This window comes from Protopterus annectens, chromosome 16.part0 (genome assembly GCF_019279795.1).
Source record: "Protopterus annectens isolate FY-2018-M chromosome 16.part0, PAN1.0, whole genome shotgun sequence".
NCBI lineage: Eukaryota > Metazoa > Chordata > Ceratodontiformes > Protopteridae > Protopterus > Protopterus annectens.
Window position 1 is genome coordinate 736789365 of NC_056750.1, and position 20693 is coordinate 736810057.

The window sequence follows — 20693 nt, forward strand, 5'->3', positions numbered from 1 at the left end:
CTGAGATGTACCTCCCTCGACTACATGAAAAGAGACATAGAGGAGCTCTCTGATCATGTAACACAGGCCGGTATGACCCTGACCTTGAGCAGCATCTTACCCTCACCTAGAATGATGCCACAGTATAAAGACAAAATGATCGATTTTAACAATCGGCTAAAATTCTGGTGTCATTCAAAGGGGATCCTGTGTCTGTCAGCCTGGGATGACATGCTCAACAAGCCACGTTGCTTCACTAGGGATGGCTTGCACCTGTCACCCCTGGGCTTTCGGATATTGGCAAAGGCTCTTGCCACCCCCATAGGGCCTTTTTTAGGCAAGGCTCAAAAGTCAAACCCACCTCCATAGACAGCACAAGGAACAAGAAACTAAGGGTAATGCTGCTAAATGCCAGAAGTCTTAACCTCTAGATGCATGCACTCGAAGCTCTCCTCAGTATGGAGAATATCTATATCTGTGCAGTGACAGAAACCTGGTTCAAGGCTCCAGAGAGCACCCCAGCACTACCAGGTTATATCTCATATCATGCTTTTCGGCCCCAAAACCCAGACCGAACCACAAAAGGAGGGGGAGTTTCCATATTTATCAAGGATATCCACACCTCCAGGTTAGTGGCAGTGCACGAAGTATCGGAGACCATCCATGTGCAACTGACAGTGGGGCAAGACTGCTTTTCAGTTTATAGCATCCTACAGACCACCCTCTCAAAGTCAGGAATCTCACTCTGCTTTCCTGAAAACATTGGAGAACACCAAGATCTCTCCGAACACCATTATATTGGGCGACTTCAACTACCCAAACTTAGACTGGGAGCATTACTCAAGCCCCAGCACCTTAGTCCAAAGGTTCCTGGAATTTATAAACTCAAATGCTATGGAACAACTAGTCACCACTCCCACAAGAGGGGAAAACATACTAGACCTGATCATTACCAACATGGGGACTCTATGCTCCATACCAGAAGTATATCCCTCATTGGTAAGATCAGACCATAAATTAATTTCACTGGATATCCACATCCTGACCCCACCCCCAGCCCAGAAAACCACAGTGAAAAATTTCTCAAAAGCGAACTTCACACTTCTCAAAACTGAAGTGGAATCCTTCAAGGCCCCAGGGCCAGTGGAAACTACGGCCCAAACTGCAGAATCCTACAACTGCATTCTACGGACATCTCCAGGAATGCATGGATCATGCTATCCCAAACAAAATCAAGACCCAATCATCCAAAGGCAGGTATCAGTCTGGTGGACCCCAGCCATAAATAAACTGTACAACAGAAGGAGAAAGATACTACATGATAGAGCAAAATCTCTAAAAGGGAAGGCATCTCTGATCAGTACTAGAAAAAAATTACGATCCCTCATAAAATCCTCCAAGGCCAGCTTCGAGAGGAAAATTGCACAGGACACTAAAGACAAACATAAGACTTTTTTCAGTTATGTTAGGAACCTAGGATGCAACTCCCAGACTTGTTCTGAGTTGATTCTAAATGACAAAAAATACACTGAACCCACAGACCGCCAATATCCTGGCAGACAGGTTCAGTGGAAACTTCTCCACCCCCTCCACCCCAAAAGCGCAAGTATCTATCCCGGCAGAGTGCAGCCTCCCAAACATCTCTGATGCTCAGGTGAAGGCCGCCCTCTCCAAAGCAAAAAACACTGCTTCCACGGGACCAGATGGTGTCCCGGGTTGTGTCCTACATGAACTCCAAGAAGAACTAATCCCTCACATAAAACTGCTGTACAATCTCAGCCTCACTACAGGATATGTGCCCAAAGAATGGCGTACAGCAACAGTGGTCCCACTCCACAAAGGTGGTGCCTCTGCGGACCCTGAAAACTATCGCCCCTTAAGCCTGACTAGCCTAGTATGCAAGGCTATGGAGAGGATCATCATGGAACTCATAAACAAAGACATTGGGGAGCTACAGACACTAGATCCTACCCAATTTGGCTTCGTCAAGGGCAGATCCTGCCTTTTGAACCTGGTCAACTTCTTCGAAACAGTCACCAAGGCCATAGATGAAGGGAAGGTAGTCCACACAGTCTATCTGGACCTCACGAAGGCATTTGACACAATACCCCACTCAGTCATCATAGATAAGCTATCCAGCCTAAAGATAAACCCCTATGTCACAATATGGGTCACAAACTGGCTCAAAGACAGAACCCACAGAGTCAGAGTTGCTGGAGCCATGTCAGACTCGAAACCGGTCACAAGTGGTGTCCCACAAGGTTCTGTCCTGGGACCTGTCTTGTTCAGTATTTACTTTTCTGAGGTACAGGCCAATGTGGGAGGACTATGGCTCATCAAGTTCGCAGATGACTGCAAACTGGGCGCCATAATCGACTCTCCAGCTGACACAAACATCCTTCAAAAAGGTCTCGCAGAGACGGATAACTGGTACCAGAGCCATGGTCTAAAGCTAAATGCCAAAAAGTGTATAGTCATACCCTTTGGCAAAAACAATGTGCCCACAAATTACCACATAGGTGGTAACCCATTAAGTACAGAGAAAGTAATTAGGGATCTGGGGACCCAAGTTGATAGCAATCTCTCCTTTGACAACCACACTGCCAAAGTGGTTAGAAAGACCTTCTACATAGTCCACTTCATCATGAAAGGATTCACATCTAGATCAAGAGAGGTAATTATGCCCCTTTATTCATCCCTCATCAGGCCCATCATAGAATACAATGTCCCCTTTGGGATGTACCTTACCCAACACCTGCAGCAATTAGAAAGACCCAAAAAGTACCTCACCAGGAGGATCAAGGGACTCAAACAGATGCCATATGCTGCTCGGTTAAAAAAGCTCCAGCTCTACTCAGTTGCATACCGCCTACTTCGAGGCGATCTATGCCTGACATATAAAGCTATGTCCAACCCAGAATTAATGGACATGCTCCACCTCAGTAACTCTAAATCCCTTAGAGCCATGCGCTCGAGGGACTTGAACCTCAGCCCAGAAATAAATAGAACATGCTGGAGGGACAGATTCATAACCCAGAGGCTCCCTTCGCTCTGGAATAGAATTCCAATTCATGTTAGGCATTGCACCTCACTGACTCTCTTCAAGAAGAATCTTTATGAGTGGATGGGGGATCATAGGTTTGTCCCAGGGATTACTTCCGTGTCACTATTAGACAGAGGCACAGTAAACTAAACATTAAAAAGGGCACAGTATACTCAAATCAAGGGGTGGCGTAAGCCAAACACAATCGGGCTAGGCTTATAAATTCCCCAGGGCAGATAGCCTAGTATGAACCTATGAACCTGTGTGTGTACATATATATATATATATATATATATATATATATATATATATATAAACAAATACAAAATTTACGAACTGCACCAAGCCGCTTTAATAAAGAGCTGAAACAGGCTTCAATGTACTAAGCGCTTTCACCATCAAATTAATGGCTTCATCACAGTAAAGGAGCATCTAATCACATGGTTTAAATACACACTACAATTTCCACTGACCAATCACAATTACCAAACATAACAGCATACATACAAATATATGTAACATAAAATTACACTTATAAAAAATGATGAATATTAAAACTATTAATCTCAAAAAAATAAAAGTATTGATGAATACTTTGTCAATAATTTAATACCATATAAAATAAATATATATTGGATATATATTTATCTATTTCAATAATATAACTGAATGCAATAAATTTAAGCCTTCCCAGACAAACAACCATTGCCCTTTGCTTCAATATGGGCCTAATAGAAATATGATTGTTTAGTCCAGGGAAAACTGTAGCATTCAATAAAACCTGCCATTTGAATTCCAAGGACTCAACTCTAGCGTTTTCATCACCACCTCTTTCACTTGCCAACACCCTATTGTGGTCCAAGTTCCCATATTGGTTAATGGCCTTCTGAAACCATTCCATACCTGTTTTATGAGGGATAACATTGAACAGATCTTGTATGTCCAATGTAACAAAAATCAGGGAGTCACTGTACAATCCTTTGTGGACACTGCTCAAAAAGTCCCAGGAATCTTTTAGAATCTCCCCCGCGGTAGTCCAAATACCCTTTAGCTTAAAATCTAGGTATTTAGCTAAAGGGTAGGTCTTGGATCCATTCGCTGCCACAATTGGCCACAGGGGTGGGTCTTCCTGATTTTTATGAACTTTGGAGATCCCAAAGATGGAGGGAATTCTAGGCTTATCCAAATAGAGGTACCCAAACATGTCCTGAGTGATTAATTTGTCCTCCAACATGTCTTTTAGAATGAAATCAATCTTGCGGTAAGCTAGGTTGATTACATTCCTGGATACCCTAACATATCTGGAGGTGTCATTCAATACATCCAACATTTTACTAGTGTACAAGACACTGTCCCATAAAAACTACCCCACCCCCTTTATCTGGTTGCATAATTCTGACATATTGGTTATCCCTTAGGGTCTGAATTAGCTGAAGTTCTTCCTTACTAAGTTTGAAAAGAAACCTCTGTTTGGTATCAATACATTCCCTAATACCTCTTTCTACTTGTACCTCCAGATTCCTCAGCTGGGGGTGCATAGGAGGATTGAAGATAATGGCCTTTTTGACGACCTACGATGAGTATCGACCATTTTGACCTTGAAATAGCATTTCCAAATTCTTTTTCCTCAAAAACATTTCTAAGTCAATAAGAACATCTGCTGTATGACTTTTACTGGTGGGAATGAATTAGAAACCTTTAGAAAATAGGTCAAAATGTTCAAATGAGACCTTCCACCCACTGTAGTTGTAATTACTAAAATCTCTCCAGGTGTGCCGTGCACCTTCCACCACAATGTTCTCCCCTGAAGTTTGTCTTCCTTGGTCAGGAGCCTCCACTAGTATCTCATCCCATTTGGGGGTGCCATCTGGTAATATTGAACTGGTGTTTTCTGTCTTAATCTCTCTGAGCTCCTGGGTTCTGGAAAATCAAAAGGATCAAACATCCCCTCTGCAGTTACTGGGTATTACCTACCTCCAAAACGGTTATTTTCAATCCCCCAATACGGTTCAGTAGTGGCTGTTGATATATCATGAGCCCGTGAAGGTGCCCGTTGTGGGTAAAAATCCTGTTTTGGTTTTGGATAAGCCCATTTTTGTTGGTATTCTGCCAGATTTCTGTCTATTTTACCAAATTCACTTTTAAAAATCAATTCACATTTTTCCTCAACCTGTCTCTTAATCAAATAATATTTCTTTTTCTCTTCTTCTACAGTGAACATTACATCTGAAGTAAAAGTACAGCTAAGGTTTTCAATATGCTGGTACAAAGTTACCATTTGCCTTTCATTTTCCCTAATAATGGCTTTCATTATGTCATGCCCACTCTGATCAAAAATCTGCAATAATTCCTCATGAAAATTAGACCCTTACACAACATTGTTGGGGGATTTGTGCACCTTAAGTCCTTTAGGCACAATTCCCCTAGAAATACAATCCTTTAAATAGCCGTTATCATTCCCCAGGGTTTTGTATTTTAACAAGCTCTCAGCAAGCTTTTTTACATTAGTATTGTATGTGATATCAGTTTCTGTCATATGAAATAAATTATTTTCAAAATGATTGAGAACAGTACCTTTGTAGCTGGAAAACGAACTGTGACTGTTCAACCATTTGTGCATACAGTCACCACTGGCCCAAGAATCAACCAAAACGTCCTGTCCATAATCCGATCTTCAGCTACCCTGGATGAACGGTCACGTCTTGCATGATTTCGTTCATCAGGGACAAAACTTTCCTTACTGACGGGATTAGAATTAAGGAAACCAACCAGGGATAAACCACTTGCTCCTTTTACCTTGGTGCTGCCAGATTTTGCTTCCCTTCGTGGTTTAGGTGCATTCAGTGATGTCATATCCTTCTCCGGTTCGCCGTTTGGCTCCTCTTTCCATAAGGATTCCTGATTACAGGGCAGAGAAAATCCAACTGTCTGTTCTGATTCCATGATAGGGGACCCAAAAGTAGCACTAGAACCACTTGGTCCACTCAAAGAGTGTAGTCAACATGTGCATGAGTGGGGTCTGCTGTCCCTCAACCCGTGAGAGCCTTAAGTTCAATAAATCTTCTCCCTGCGCTTCCCGAGTTGGGGAGCTAGCTTCAACCTCCACAACCTACATGAATACAAATAACCACAAGCAAATTGAGGTCAAGTGCCTGAACAAAACTAATAACCACAGTAAAATGCAAAACCAGGCACTAACAGGAGGTTGAAATGAAAATGTCCAATGATGGCTCAAATAGCTAACAATTTTAATACATTAACGCAACCTTCACAACAGCGTTTTCATCCAAAATGGACTTAATCAGATGTAAAAACCAAACATTCAATTCCCTCCCCTTTTATACTTCCCTAAATTGATAATAGAGTCAGTTTGCAGTAATCACACCATCACAAATTAACTCTGTCACGGTTAACCCCTTAGTAAACCAGAGTAAAACCCTAGTTTCATTAATGTATTAAATTTGTTCGTTATTTGAGCCATCAGTAGACATTTTCATTTCAACCTCCTGTTCATGCCTTGTTTTGCATCATACTGTTAAAGAATTACCAACATTGAAAGCCTTTTCGTTGTTGCCATGCAGAGAATATTTACATAACTAGATAATGAAATGCATATGACAGTATTTGTAATAAAGGACAGGATTACAGCATTTTCAGAAGCTCATTACATTTGTTGGAGACTTGTAGTCATCTTTGCAGGCTTTACCTGTAAACTAAACAGAATGCAAATCTATCATGCGTGGTCCCATAACTTGTGCAGTAATCCTTTAAGCAATTTATATTGAGCTTGTTTCTTGTTTGCTGTTCATTTTTTACTTTGATCATGTCTTCCCCACGAAACAAGTAGATAGTTGTTGACAGGCAGCAGGTCTTTTTTGGATAAGAAATATTATTACAAGTGGAGATATCACAGAGATTGCTACTTGGTAATTTTATAAAGCTGAATATAAATTATAATTAGAACTGCAGTGCAAGGAGCAGTGGCTTGAGTTGAGTGCTGCTTGTTTTTTTTATACTTCATTTTGACTGGCATTCTAGTAATGTATTTAAAAAGTATTTTATTTTTTCATGCCACACAACATTTATGTTTCCATCTAGATATTAAGTAAGTTGTCATGTAGCCAATGCAGTGACATATTTTTTCTTCTACACTTAATTTTGTCTTGATTGGACTCTCATAATGATGGTTTGGCACCCAGGCAGCGTATTTAAAGTTCCAGTTGTGGTTTTGAACATAGCTTCACTCCTTCCTAGTTGACCACACCCCCTCCCATTGGCCCCACCCATTCAACTGTCTCCTGTAGCCCCCCTTTAATTTGAAGTCACCAGCTGCCACTGACACACACACACACATATATATATATATATATATATATATATATATATATACACACACACACACAAAAAATAACAAAAGAAAAATAAGAAAACAAACAAAACAAATATCTGATATTGTCAATTTTTATTTCATTTTCACATATGGGGTTAAATCCAATCCATTGGCTCCGAGTCTGCAGTTACTAAGCTCATGGCAACCAAAAGCACTTGAACACTGCCCCATACCTTCAATGCACCTCCCCCCCTCCGTTACCAAAGATCTTGTTTACCCTTCGGCAAAGACATGGTCTATACCTCCTACTCTTGGACAGTCAGGTTATATTTTCAGAATCTGTTGTTCTTTCTTTGGTAGTGTGATTAGTTTTTTCCTCCCAGCCCTTTAATCTAAACTTTTCATTCCCTGTAGTAATAATTTTTATTAGGTTACTTTCCCTTCTCTCCCTTAGCCCCTCAGCGGTATCTTTACTACTATAATTAGTAGCCCTTCTCTACAGAATAAAGTTTCTTTCTTTCTCTTCCTTTCTACCCTGTATGTGTGGGTGTGCTGTGCGTAGGTGTGTGCATTCTCTGCCGTACTGTATTTTACCAATGGCTGAGAAACAAGATAAGCCTGGGGTCTTTAAAAATCTACAAAGTGTGGTCACAAAATTCTGTACAGCGTCTTGCACACCCTGTGCATCCTACTGCATGGGTCCTCACCATCTGCAGGAAGACTGCACTATTTCACATTCCTTTAATCACTGGGTCCTGGTTATAAGGAACTATAACCTTATTTTGAAGGGCATGTCGCCTTCATCTTTTGGTGAGGCCATTTTGGGTAGTTACCCCAAATCTCTGGTGAAATCTAAATCAGCTCATTCTAGCCCTGCTTCATCCTCCAAAAGCTCAAAAAGAGGAAAGAATAGTCCTTTCTTGAAATAGAGACCAAAAACTTCCAAATCTACTGATACAGTAGCTTGATTGGAGGGCTTCAGTGCCAAGCACTTTTCTCTGTTACAGTTTCTGATCCTGTGCCTTTGAGGATACCATTTCCTTTTCTTAGCAGGCCAAAGTCTCCTTCAGCATCCTCTTCCCATTCTACCAGATGCCTTATGGAATAAGACATGGAAACCATGGTCCAGAAGATTTTGTGGGCACAGAACATTACTAGGTCCCCCTCAGCTTCAACCTATATGGTAAAAGGTCCATCCACTCCCCCCACTGGCTCCTCCTCTGACATCAGGACAAGACTTGGAGTTATTTGATCAGATATGCTTGATGACTTCCATCTCGGATCTGAGGATCTTTATTTGGATTGGACCTTTGCTCAGAGCTCTTCATTTTATTTTGGATTCAGGGCAATTGTAGCCATAGTAACCTGGTGGACCACCTGTGCATTTAACTCCCAGACCATCACAGCAGTCTATGTACCACAGGGATTCAACTCGGGTGAGCTTGGTGGCAACTTCAACCTGGAGCATGCTGTCTTTGGAGGTAGAGAGGTCTCTGTTCCACAGGCATGCCATGTCGGAGCTGGAGTCTTGCTTCACTCAGGAGCAGTCAGTCTTTGGGACCCTGGAGAGGGCTACAGCTGTTTCTGCAACTAGGAATTCACCTTCCCCTTGGATCCTCAGCCCCATATTTTAGCCCTGCTCACACCTTCTGACCAAGACATTCCTCAGGGACAGCAGGACCTTAGGCCCCAGGATACCAGATGAGGTACCCCTGCCTCTTCAGATACCTCCCCAGAGTATTCCTGTGAGGAGGTTCCTTGGAAGAGGACCTGCAAAAAGAAGCATTTGGAATCCACTGAGGAATCAGCCATGGAAGACACCAGCCTTGATGAGGGAGAAGGATCCCCATATTCACCTCCTGAGGATGTCTCCTTTGGGGACATTTTGGAGATTTTAAAACAGAGAGGTGACAGGCAGTCCAATAATCCCTCACCTGAGGAGTCGATGTACCTGTTGGCGTTCAGATCCTGACTGTCTACCTCCTGATCACTCAGCCTGCCGATAAGCTCACAGAACTGACCTCTCGGTGGGCATGGGAGAGCCCAAAATCCATTGAGCCAACCACACAGACACCAAACAAGTTAATTACCACTTCAGCTGAAAAATATTTGGACAAAAGGGGTTGCAGTAGATGCCATAATCATGGCAGCAGCTATTAAAAAGGAACTATCAGAGGAGAGTTCCACTATTCATCCTTCTAAAAAGGTTTCCAGAAAGATGGATAGATACATAAAGTGAGTCTTCTTCAGCAACCTTTGCCTTACAATTACTGAATTCCCTTTCTCACTTCACCAGGTTACAAAGGGATCTGATAAAGGAGCTATCAGATACCTTTGAGGGAGCCATAACTAATGGATTATGAGAAAAGGTTGTTTCCCAGCTGGCAACTCTACAGTCTGTAGTGAACTCTTCCATAAAGCTCATTGTGCATGCAGCCAAAAAATGAGTAGAGTGGTGGGTTCTGGCATATCCATCAGGAGGCATGCCTGGATGCACCTGTGTGACTTTGTGGACCCTGTTCAGTCTTTGTTTGTCAATAGTCCATTTGCTGCTATGTCCCTTTTTGGTCTCAAGATCAAATATGCATTATCTAGTTGTGAAAAGGATGGTAAGACCCCTTTCTGCTATGGGCATACATTTGTCTTCACCTCAGAGACCTTACGCTAAGGGTCAGAAAGGCAGTGGTAAAGTCTGCTTCAAGAAATAACAATAGTCTTTCCAGGACACACATGGAGAGTGTTCCGGCAGAGGGGGGAACAATTCCAGAAGATGCTGCCCTCATGGCAAAGGAGGCCTGCAGAACCAAGGGTCTTGAGAGCCCTTCTTTGGGAAACTCTTCCAGCTTTCCTGAAAGTAGACCTGATTGTTCACCTCTGGAGGCAATAGGGGGTCGACTATCTCTACACTGGAGAGACTGGATAAACATAACCACTGATATATTGGTGCAGAGGATAATTTCCAGAGGTTGTCTAATCCCCTTTTCCCACCAGCCACCCCCAAACAGAAGAATCCCAGACATTCCACCCAACGGAATCAAGCAGTCATTCAAATTCAAAAACTGCTGCACATGAGAATCATCCAAGAGGTCTCCCCAGACCAGAGGGGATTTGTAACTTACTCTAGTTTCTTTTTAACTCAAACGAAAATAGGGGAATGGAGACCAATTTTGGATCTCAGCAAATTAAACAAGTCTGTTCAATGTCTCACTTTCTGAATGGTCATGGTACCGTCCATACTTCCTTTATTTGGAACAGGATGACTGGATGTGCTCCACTGATCTTTAGGATGCGTACTACCAATGAAAGATGGACAGGCAATCCAGAAGGTAACCATGCTTCTGGCCGATAGCCAGTCATTAGCAGTTCAAAGGGCTGCCCTTAGGTCTCATTACTGACCCCAGAGTGTTCACAAAGTGTATGGCAATGGTAGCAGCTCACCTGAGATGACAATGATTCCACGTGTTTCAATATTTTGATGACCGGCTCATTTCTGACCTGACCAGACATATTCTTATCCGAGCAAAAGACTCATCCAGATCTGTAAAGAGCTAGGTATAACCATTTTGACTCTGCTCAAACACTGGAGTTTATAGGACCAACTCTGGACACAACTCAGATGACTGCAAGACTTACATCCTCCAGAGCACTGACAATCAGGTGCCAAACACACAAACTACTCCAGAACAAATAGATGGCTACCCATCATGTCTTTCAGGCTCTAGGTTTAATGACTGCAGCTATAGTCCAGTTTCCTCTGGTGAGATTCCACATTTGACTATTACAATAGCTTCTAGCTGCACCAGTAGTCTGTTATCCACCGAGTATCTTACCAAATTCTCAATGTGGACACCTGCAAAACAGCCCTGTCATGGTGCATTCATTCTGATAAAGTAACTCAAGGTAGACCTTTTGTTTTCCCACAGATCACAGTGACTGTGGATGCTTCCCAGACAGAGTGGGGGGTATTATCTGGGGAAGATGGTCCAAGGCACTTGGCCTGCTAATGAGGCCGATTTGCTCAAACATTCTCAAGATGAGGGCAGTGCTTCTAGAATTGCAGGCCTTTCAGACTGCTCTGCCTCTGGAAACAGTGGCGATTCAGACACGTCTATGGTCTCGTATACAAACGAGCATGGAGGAACCAGAGCATGCCCTCTGTGTTGAGAAGTGCTCAGAGTTTGGCAATGGCAATCTCATACAATGACTTTCTTGTAGCAATGTACATTCTGGGGAAGCTGAACTTGATGGACAATTTAAGCAGATTCAGTTTAATGTTTCACGAGTGGCCCCTCAACCAGAAAGTAGCAGAAGTTTTCTGCCGATGGGGCCAATTTTGCTGTGACCTCTTCACATCCCCTCTCAACAACAAGTGTAGTAGCTACTTTGCTCTAATCCCACCAATGGGGGTATCCTTTAATGATACTTTAATACAAGATTGGCTCCCTGTCTCGTGTATGCCTTTACCCTCCCCCTTGATTGCCAAATTTCTCTAGAAAGCAAACGGGATGGAGAAAACAGTAATTCTCATTGACCAGTTTTGGCCTCGACAAATCTGGTTTCCCTTCCTATGGCCTCATTTACATTACATACCCTGGATTCTGAAACCCACTTCAGACCTTCTGCACCCAAACAGGAATGACTCATCCTAAGCTCGCCAACCTCAAGCTGATGGCTTGGTTCCTCCAATTCCATTTATAACCAGACAGCCTATGCTCTCCTTCCCCGTCCATCATATTTTGCTATCCTCCCATAAGTCATTCACTCAAAAACGTTTTTGGAGCAAATGGAAGTGGTTTGTAATCTGGGCTCATCAACATGATGTAGATCCCTTCACAGCACATATCCACTCTGTCCTAGACTTTCTGGCTCACCTTTTTGACAATGGGGCAGATGCCTCTACAATTAAAGTCCAATTAGCAGCCATCTCTGATTTTCACTTTGGAAAAGATAACTTGTCACTGATTTCCAAGAAGCTTTGCAACACCTTCTGGAAAGGGATACTGCTACTAAGGCTACCTCAAAAGTAACCCTCTCCTCCATGGGACCTGAACTTAGTGCTATGACAATGTCCAACCCCCATTTGAACCTGCAGCGACACAATACAATTTTTTTTTCTTTATCTTCTTAGTGGCCATTTCAACAAGGAGAATATCAGAAATTTAGGCCTCATTTTTCCAACCATTTTACCTGATTATTCATAAAGACAAAGTACAAGCAAAAAGAAAGAAATAGGGGGATCTTAAATGAAAGACCAGCACTGATGGAGTTCTTAGTAGACTCTAGAAGTGGCCGTTAAGAAAGGAATAATTAGACCATATAAAATATTGCATGATAACTATAAGAATCCATCAGATCATCTTATGAAGAATTGTGAAGAGATATTTAAGCAATTCACAAAGAAACACCAGGGGGATATATGTATGTCTCCCAAATATGCAACAAAATCTAGAAGATTTTGTATCTTTGTCTGGAAGTTTTACATAGATATTTTTATACTCCAAGCAGGCTCCAAAGAATCTTTCCTCAGGTAGACAGCAAATGCTGGAGATGTGATGGGGAAGAAAGGGGTAACTAGGAACATATTTTCTGGGAGTATAATGAGTTGGCTGACTTTAAAGATTCCCTGCAGACTGCTGGGTCGGAGATGCTGAATGAGAAACTTGGAATGACTACAGAGATGTTTTTTGAGCTGTGATAGAGAGTTGGAATTGCCTAGACATAGTAAGGCCTTGCTGAGTTTAATTATGATGGCTACCAAAAAAGCAGTAACTAGAAAATGGAAATCAAAGTCTAACCCAACTTTACTAGAAGTTACAAAGATAGTAACAAAGAGAAAACAACTGGAAACGGGATATTTGGGAAACAGAAGGACTAAATTACAGAATAAAATTGGGAAATCTGGGACCACTGCATGCAAAGAAGGAACGATGTTTAAAAGAAGGCAAGATCTGAATGAGCTATGTAATGTTTGACTGACAATTACTGGATATGTTAAAAGTTATGTATAATGTTTGCAGCTACAGTTGCGTAGTCACAGTTTGTAAAGTATAATTTTTCCAAGTGAGATTGTGCGATTAGGATTTATTTTCATTTATGTAAATTTAAGATGGCCTGTGCCACACGTGATAATTTAAAAGACACTGCTTGTTACAAAAAAAAAACAAAAAGTATTTCCTTTTGCATCATCCCCTCTTTTCTGCATAAAGTTGTTTCAGACACCACTATCAATCAGACATTAACTTACCTGTTTTCTACCCTATCTTCAGTAACAGAGGTGAATAGATACTGCATTTGGGGAATGTCCATAGGCAACTACATTTTTAGCTGCACAGGATAAAAATTTTTAGTAGGGCAGATCAACTGTATTTCCTTTGCAGGTGCTAGGAAGGGCCTGGGAGTAAACAAAATTACTCTAGCAAAATGGCTCTTAGATTGCATTCCCTTCATCTACACCAAACAAGGTATAGATCTTCACAAACCTGTTTGAGCTCATGGAACCAGGGCCATGGCAACTTTGGCAGCTTTTCAGGCTAATGCATTCTTGGACAAGATTTGTGCAGTGTCCACTTGGGCTAATCATCCTACCTTTATCTCTCTCTCATTACAAATTAGATTTGGTCTTCAGGGGAAGAGCCTCCTTTGTTTTGATGGTTCTGAAAAACATTCTTCTAGGAGTACACCTGGGATAAAGTAGCTGAGGACTCTGTCCCACAGGTGAAAACGACAGGAAAAATTGACAATATCAGATAAAGAAGTGTATTTACTGAAGCCTGCACCCTGGCCCAGCAATCAAGCGGCCTCAATCCTCACCACTAACACCAGAGAGGGCGTCTCATATATGAGGAAAGGATAACAAATACACACAGTAAAGTACAATTTCCCTTAGGTGCACACAGTGATCACAGTCAGTCTGGGTCTGGTCACTCCCCCTTGTTCCCTAGGTCCCCAATAAGACTCCACACTGGCACAGCTATAGGGTCCAGATCTCAGCCTAGCTGGCAAGCTAACCTCCAGTACCCTCTCTGTCCAACCAGTGCTGTGTGTCCCTGCCCAAGTAGCTGACATGCACACACACAGATATTTATACTTTACAGACACTCCTGGGAAAGGCAGACACATTCTCCAGCTGTGCCCCTTCACCCAGACTATACAGTAGTAATTACTGCCACCACCAGCTAATAATTATCAGCTACCCAAAGGCCCTTAAAAGTCTGTCCAATTATTACTGTACAATATTATTGTCCAATTGCCAAGTGTGACTAATAAGTCTTAAGGCTTATTGGAGTGGCTTAGTTCAGGATCACTTATAAGCATGCAATGTACTCTAGAGCTTACTTATCTCTACACAAATCAGCCACAGGTAAAAGGTTTTTAAAATACTTAAAAAAATGCTTAAAACACAGGACAATACTACTATACCACAGTGCTATTCAAGACTTCAGAGATGACAAAGAAACTTAAAAGAATTCAGTAGTACAGTTCTAACATCAGAAAAAAACACTTCTAAACTTTCTAGCTATTTCTGCAAGAAAACATACTTGTAAAGTAACTTACTTAAGACAACAGGCAGTACTGAGATTCAATATAAAGACAAAAATGCTCAATAATCTCTGGTTCTCACTGTTTACATTGAAACCCCAGTTCTGATAAACATTACATCATCCTTTTCACCCTTCGTGGAGTTTCAAGGCTACACATTAACTGCATTTACATTCTTTTACACTTAAAGCAATAAAGTTGCTTTAATAATAATTATAATAAACATTCAACATGTAAATTCTGGCCATTACCTTTAGCCTTAAAACAATAGGTAGGATGCTTACTCCAGACTCGACTCCAAATGCTAACTTCAAAGGGAATAGACAAAGTAATTTTAATTTCTAAGCACCAATAAGAAATGCCTGACTTAGTTTTCCTTACAGCAGATGGCAATGTTGCCACATTGTTGAAACAGCATTTCTTTAAATTTAAGACACAAGCCTGTATTTTACATTTATATTTACAAATGCCAGAATTATGCATCAAATTCTATTTGACTAGGCTGGCAGCCTTCATCCTTCTCTACCAGTCTTCACACTTACTATAATGTTCCATCTGTATTGTCGAGTTTTCATTTCTCGTCATCCCCTCCCTTCAAGCCTCCCATCCCTTTGTTTCAGGCAAAAAGGTTACTGCTTACTTCATTTTTTATCCATACTCCAGAATTGGTCTATTTATGAGCTTTTTATCATGTAATTATCTTCTCAGTCCAGAGATAGTCTTAGCAAACAAGATAGAAGGCAACATGGATAGCTGCATTGCGGATAAGGGGAGGTGTCCAAGAGCTTTTTGGTTGCCACAAGCTTAATAACAGCAGAGTTAGATCTCATCTGAGGGGAGAAATAAAAAATTTACAATACAGATGGAACGTTATGTTAAGTATATAACTTCTTTTTAGGCCAGTAATCATGGCTTAACTTTCACAGTGATGGCTGCAGATTCTATTCCCTGCCATGGCACAGGATGGGCTTAGCAATAAGTAAAGAAGCACATCAAGGCCCCATGAACAACGTTGCCCCAGACCCTAATCTCCAATATGTTCATATATTGTCTTGCAGATATACACTGTGAATCAAAGACTAATATAATTTTCCATCAACATTCCGTCCCTATCAAATGTATAGTTTTTTTTTTTTTTTTTTTATAGAACTCCAGTATTAACACTGTTTGACTAGATTTAATTTTTTATTTGAATTGGTTATAAAGGTAGATTACTGTGCATACATAAGTAACTGACTATTGGGCATACATATTTTCTCTGCTGCAGTTTAAAATTTACAGTATTATGTTAAACTTATGAATGCGTGTTCTCACCTGACAGCCGTATCTCTTCAATATTTTGGCTTTATTTAATGTCTCCATTTGGCACAGTGAAGTTTATAATTCACAGGTGTAACTACTTTATACTGTTATCAGGATGCCATAGTTCATCTTGTCAAAATGCAATACTAAATGTTACATTTTGGAGTCATTTTTAAGTATTGCATGTTATTTATTTGATACTGCAAAGTGCAATACAAAAGTTTCACAGCACAGTTTGAAAACAACACCCCACCCCCCCAGAAATAATCAGCTGTCTCAGAATAGTGGCTGTTAAGGTTTAGAATTTAAGAGATAACATGAAGATGCAGATATACAGTACAGTTATGTTGTTTCTAAGCAGTCTCAACAAGTAAGATTTAATAATATGCACATACAAGGGGAGAGTAGGAATTTCTAAACTCTTCTCTCCGTGGGGGGTGTGTGTGTGTCTTCTTCAGTTCTCGGATTCTTTTTCTTTATATCTTCCTCCTGTAAGAATCAAGATAAACTGAATTGCTTGGCTTCACTATGATAAGACTGTCAAAGGAAAGCTGCATCTTTAAATATGTGGAATGATTACTAATCCAGTTATGCACTGATCGAGAAGTGGGAGTGACTTTATGTACTAGGTTTACAGTTACCCTGATTTCTGCAAACATTGCTTAGTTTTTGAGAGATTTTCAAGTCACGGGAAACTTACCTAATTTTAATAGTTTGACAAAAATTATGAGATGAACCCTCCTACAGAAGCTTCAACATTATCTTTCAACTTTTAAACTGCATTTTCTTTTCCTGTGTCATTTCGGTCTTTCTTTCCACCTGTATGTGCTGTGCAGTGAATGATATAATAATAAAGCTAAATGGTCTTTCATTTTCAAACATTTTTGGTTCTGCTTAATATTTCAAATACAGTTTTTAGATGTTTATATTCAGGATTGTGGAAAGGTAGAGGAGGAGGTTTATTTCTATAGATAGTACAAAGTCAGATGCTTCTTTTAAAATGATGCATCTTAATTCCCCAGTCTGATAAAAATTGCAAAAAATATATATATAAATGTATATAAATTTTATATATATATATATATATATATATATATATATATATATATATATATATATGTATGGGCATCTCCATAGTTCTAACCAAAACCTTTTCACTAAGCAAGGCTCTTTATGTGTTGTACAGAGGAGTGCTACTTTAACTGTTTGTTGTCCAAACATACATAAAACAATATTGCTGTCCTGCTCACAATACTTGTCTTTTTTAATTCAACACTTGCCAATGGTATGTGTCCATGTTTTATATTCACCAGCACAATGTCAAAGAGGCACAGTGCATTAGCACTAGATAAAGTGGTTAGTGATGTTGCCTCATGAAATGCAAATGAACCCAAACAGCCTCTTGAAGAAGCTGGGAAAATTATTCTATAATCAGTGTGCATAGAGATATATTCATAAAGTCTTAAATGAATTGATCCCAAAAATAAAGTAGTCCATATTTGGAAAACTATACAGCATACCTTATAGACTTCAATGCATCAGTTGGGAATAAATATCTGGTATCAGTTGCTGATGGCTCAATGTCCTATTCACTTCATATTTTTTTAAGGCTGCATCTTTAGCATGTGCCAAAGGTATCGACTTTTTGGCAAGGTGCCCAACAATACCTAGAAAGATATGTAAGTTTCCCCTTTCCAGGTACATAGGCAACCAGCTGCACACTTGTCATTGAGTTTATGCTATACAGACTTCCAAGTTTAAAATTGGGTATTTCTTCAATCAAAAAACTTGTAGCGTTTCAAAAGAAAAATGCGTTTTCTTCATGAGGGTAACCTACCCCCCCCCCCCAATTTAGAGTTGGTGCTCACAGCATATCTGCAACTAAATACGTCAATTGATATAACCACATCAATGAGTGAGCTAGTTAGTGATATTATAATATTATGGGTTTTGTAACTGCATTTTACCAATCTTTGAGTGAGCTTTATTACACTGAAATCATTCCAAAACAGGAGGTCTCTTGACAGAATAAGCTAAATTAAGAGACTTTTGCATTTTCTGTAACTCGTGCTCATGCATAACCTCACGATTCAGTCAGTTCATCTCAAGTCTGCTGCTGCTCAAAACTGGAAAAAAAATACATTTGACTCTTATTTCACACCACACATTGTCTGTCTTCATCACATTTCATCCACCCCTCAGCTGTGTTGTACAAAAAAAAATAAATAAAAAGCACTGTACTTAATTCCTATTTTATAACACATGTTGGATTCTTTGCATACCCTAAAGCCATCCCTGCTGCCAAAAGCATAAGTGACTATCACAGATCCTGATATCACCTACTGTTATCAGAGAGACTGGGAATTCAATGAGAGAGACTTTGCCTATATAGTTTCTTTCTTATTCATTTCAGCCAATCAGACAAAGCAACTCGCAGGAATACATGGTTGCCATAGCAAAACTTATCAAAGACAAGTGTAAAGATAAACACACAGATCAGTAACCTGTAACACATACGTTCCCCTGAAAAAGAAAAAAAAAATGAACCTGCTTTAGTAGCTTTTCATGGTCAATTAATCATTACTGCATCTACCAAACCACATCAATTTACAGCCAGAGAACATGCCCAAGAATGCAGGTGTGTAGTACAGCCTGAGAACTTTAGTGCAGGAAGTGGCCAGGTTACGATTCATTGCACCCTCTAGCATTATTGAGCAGTAAGGAAAAGAGAACAATAGCAGGCATGTGCAAATGCTGTTGTGCAGTCAATTGAGCATAATTATATATAAAAGTGACTAACATAGTTAATGATTCACAGATGAGGAAAGCTGTAGGCACACGGCAATGTTCTCATCACTATAATGGTAACAAGCATGCAGGTATTTTCAGAGTTGCAACAAGCAAACATGCTAGAGAGCAGCAACTGCATTCCTTTGACAACACTTACTGTCTGCATGCTTGGCGGTCTTCTCAGTAGCATGAGAAAGTGGCAGTCAGAAAGAGCATAAATGGTACTGGCACCATATCACCTGCCAGGTTTACATTCATATGACAGAGCAACAGAAGGTCGAAATCCGGTTTCCACGGACCTATGTATCGAAGCTCCAGGGGTCAAATGGTCGGAATGTAATAAAATATTCGGCAGTCGACATTTCTGACCGCTCTACCACCTAAACAAGCACTACCATGGGTCAAAAAGGTGGGGATATATTGTGTTTTGGCTACATTGTGTTCACAATTCTGCGCATTCACAGAACTGTTGTCAAACGTTTTCCTATCGGCCATCTGCCATTCACTCAAATCCACGTATACCCACCTGCCAGCAGATAAAATACTAGATGACAGATCATTATTGAGTGAAGAGCGATATCATATAGGTGTTGGCTGAAACGTATTGCATTCAAATGTAATCAGGGGAATTGATGGATTTTCTGTAAGCATGTACACAAAGATTTTCTTAATAATTACAAGCTATAGGAACCTTCCAGAGGGGAAAAAATTACACACACTGTACAAACTGCATATCCCAGGCATCAGCACGCAGAGTACTCAAAGCATTCCTTCATAGTGTGCTTCCAACAAACCAGGAGAGAAAGTCATCACAGCACTTGGCTTTTATGACATTACCAATACAAGGTGCTGTACACTGACTATGCAGCAGCAAAGGCCCCACCTGCTGTCTGTCAGCTGTGGCACTTAGTAGTGATTGCTGCCTTACTATGGACTGTCAAGTAATGTGTAATAAGCAAGAGTGTCTAACAATGTGTTTGCATATACATTGGCAGCACCCAAGGTTCCTTCATCTGACATACAAGATATCTACTTTGTTGCTTTTTTTCACAGAAAAATTCCATTAGGCCACTTTCTTAGAAAATGCACACACTGTGCTAGTCATATGTGTAAAAAGCCAAAGAGATAGTGCACAAATTCCACTGCCCCTCCACCACATGTTCTTATTGTGTTACAATGATATTAGATGCTCACTGGAGAATTGGGTTGAGGAGTCCTACCCATCTCTATAGAAGAAACAACATAGATCATGTTTTATACATGATGAAATCCCAGTTCTAATGCAGAAATACATTGGCAGGCACCACAGTATGCTTCTGCCACAGCTCTCAAAATGTAGGTAAATTAATGCGTATTTGTTGTTGTCTTTCGGCTTTTCCCGGTTAGGGGTCGCCACAGCGGAACTCGTCCGCTAATGATTGGCAGTAGATTTTCAATGAAGGCATGCCCATTTACATTCAAACACCCACCCAACCACGGCGAGGACATGCAGACACCAGACAGAAGGCACTCGCCGCACTCCAGCAGAGAATCGAACGGGAGAACTTCTTGCTGTGAGGCATAATGTATAATTATGATGAGGTATGCAGACCAGGCACCTATCCAGGAAAACTCCAGTCAATAGAGCATTATCTGCTATGGCCAACATATCAATACTATACAGAGAAAGAAACTGAGACATTATGAAAAGCAGCAAAATTACACCCCAGC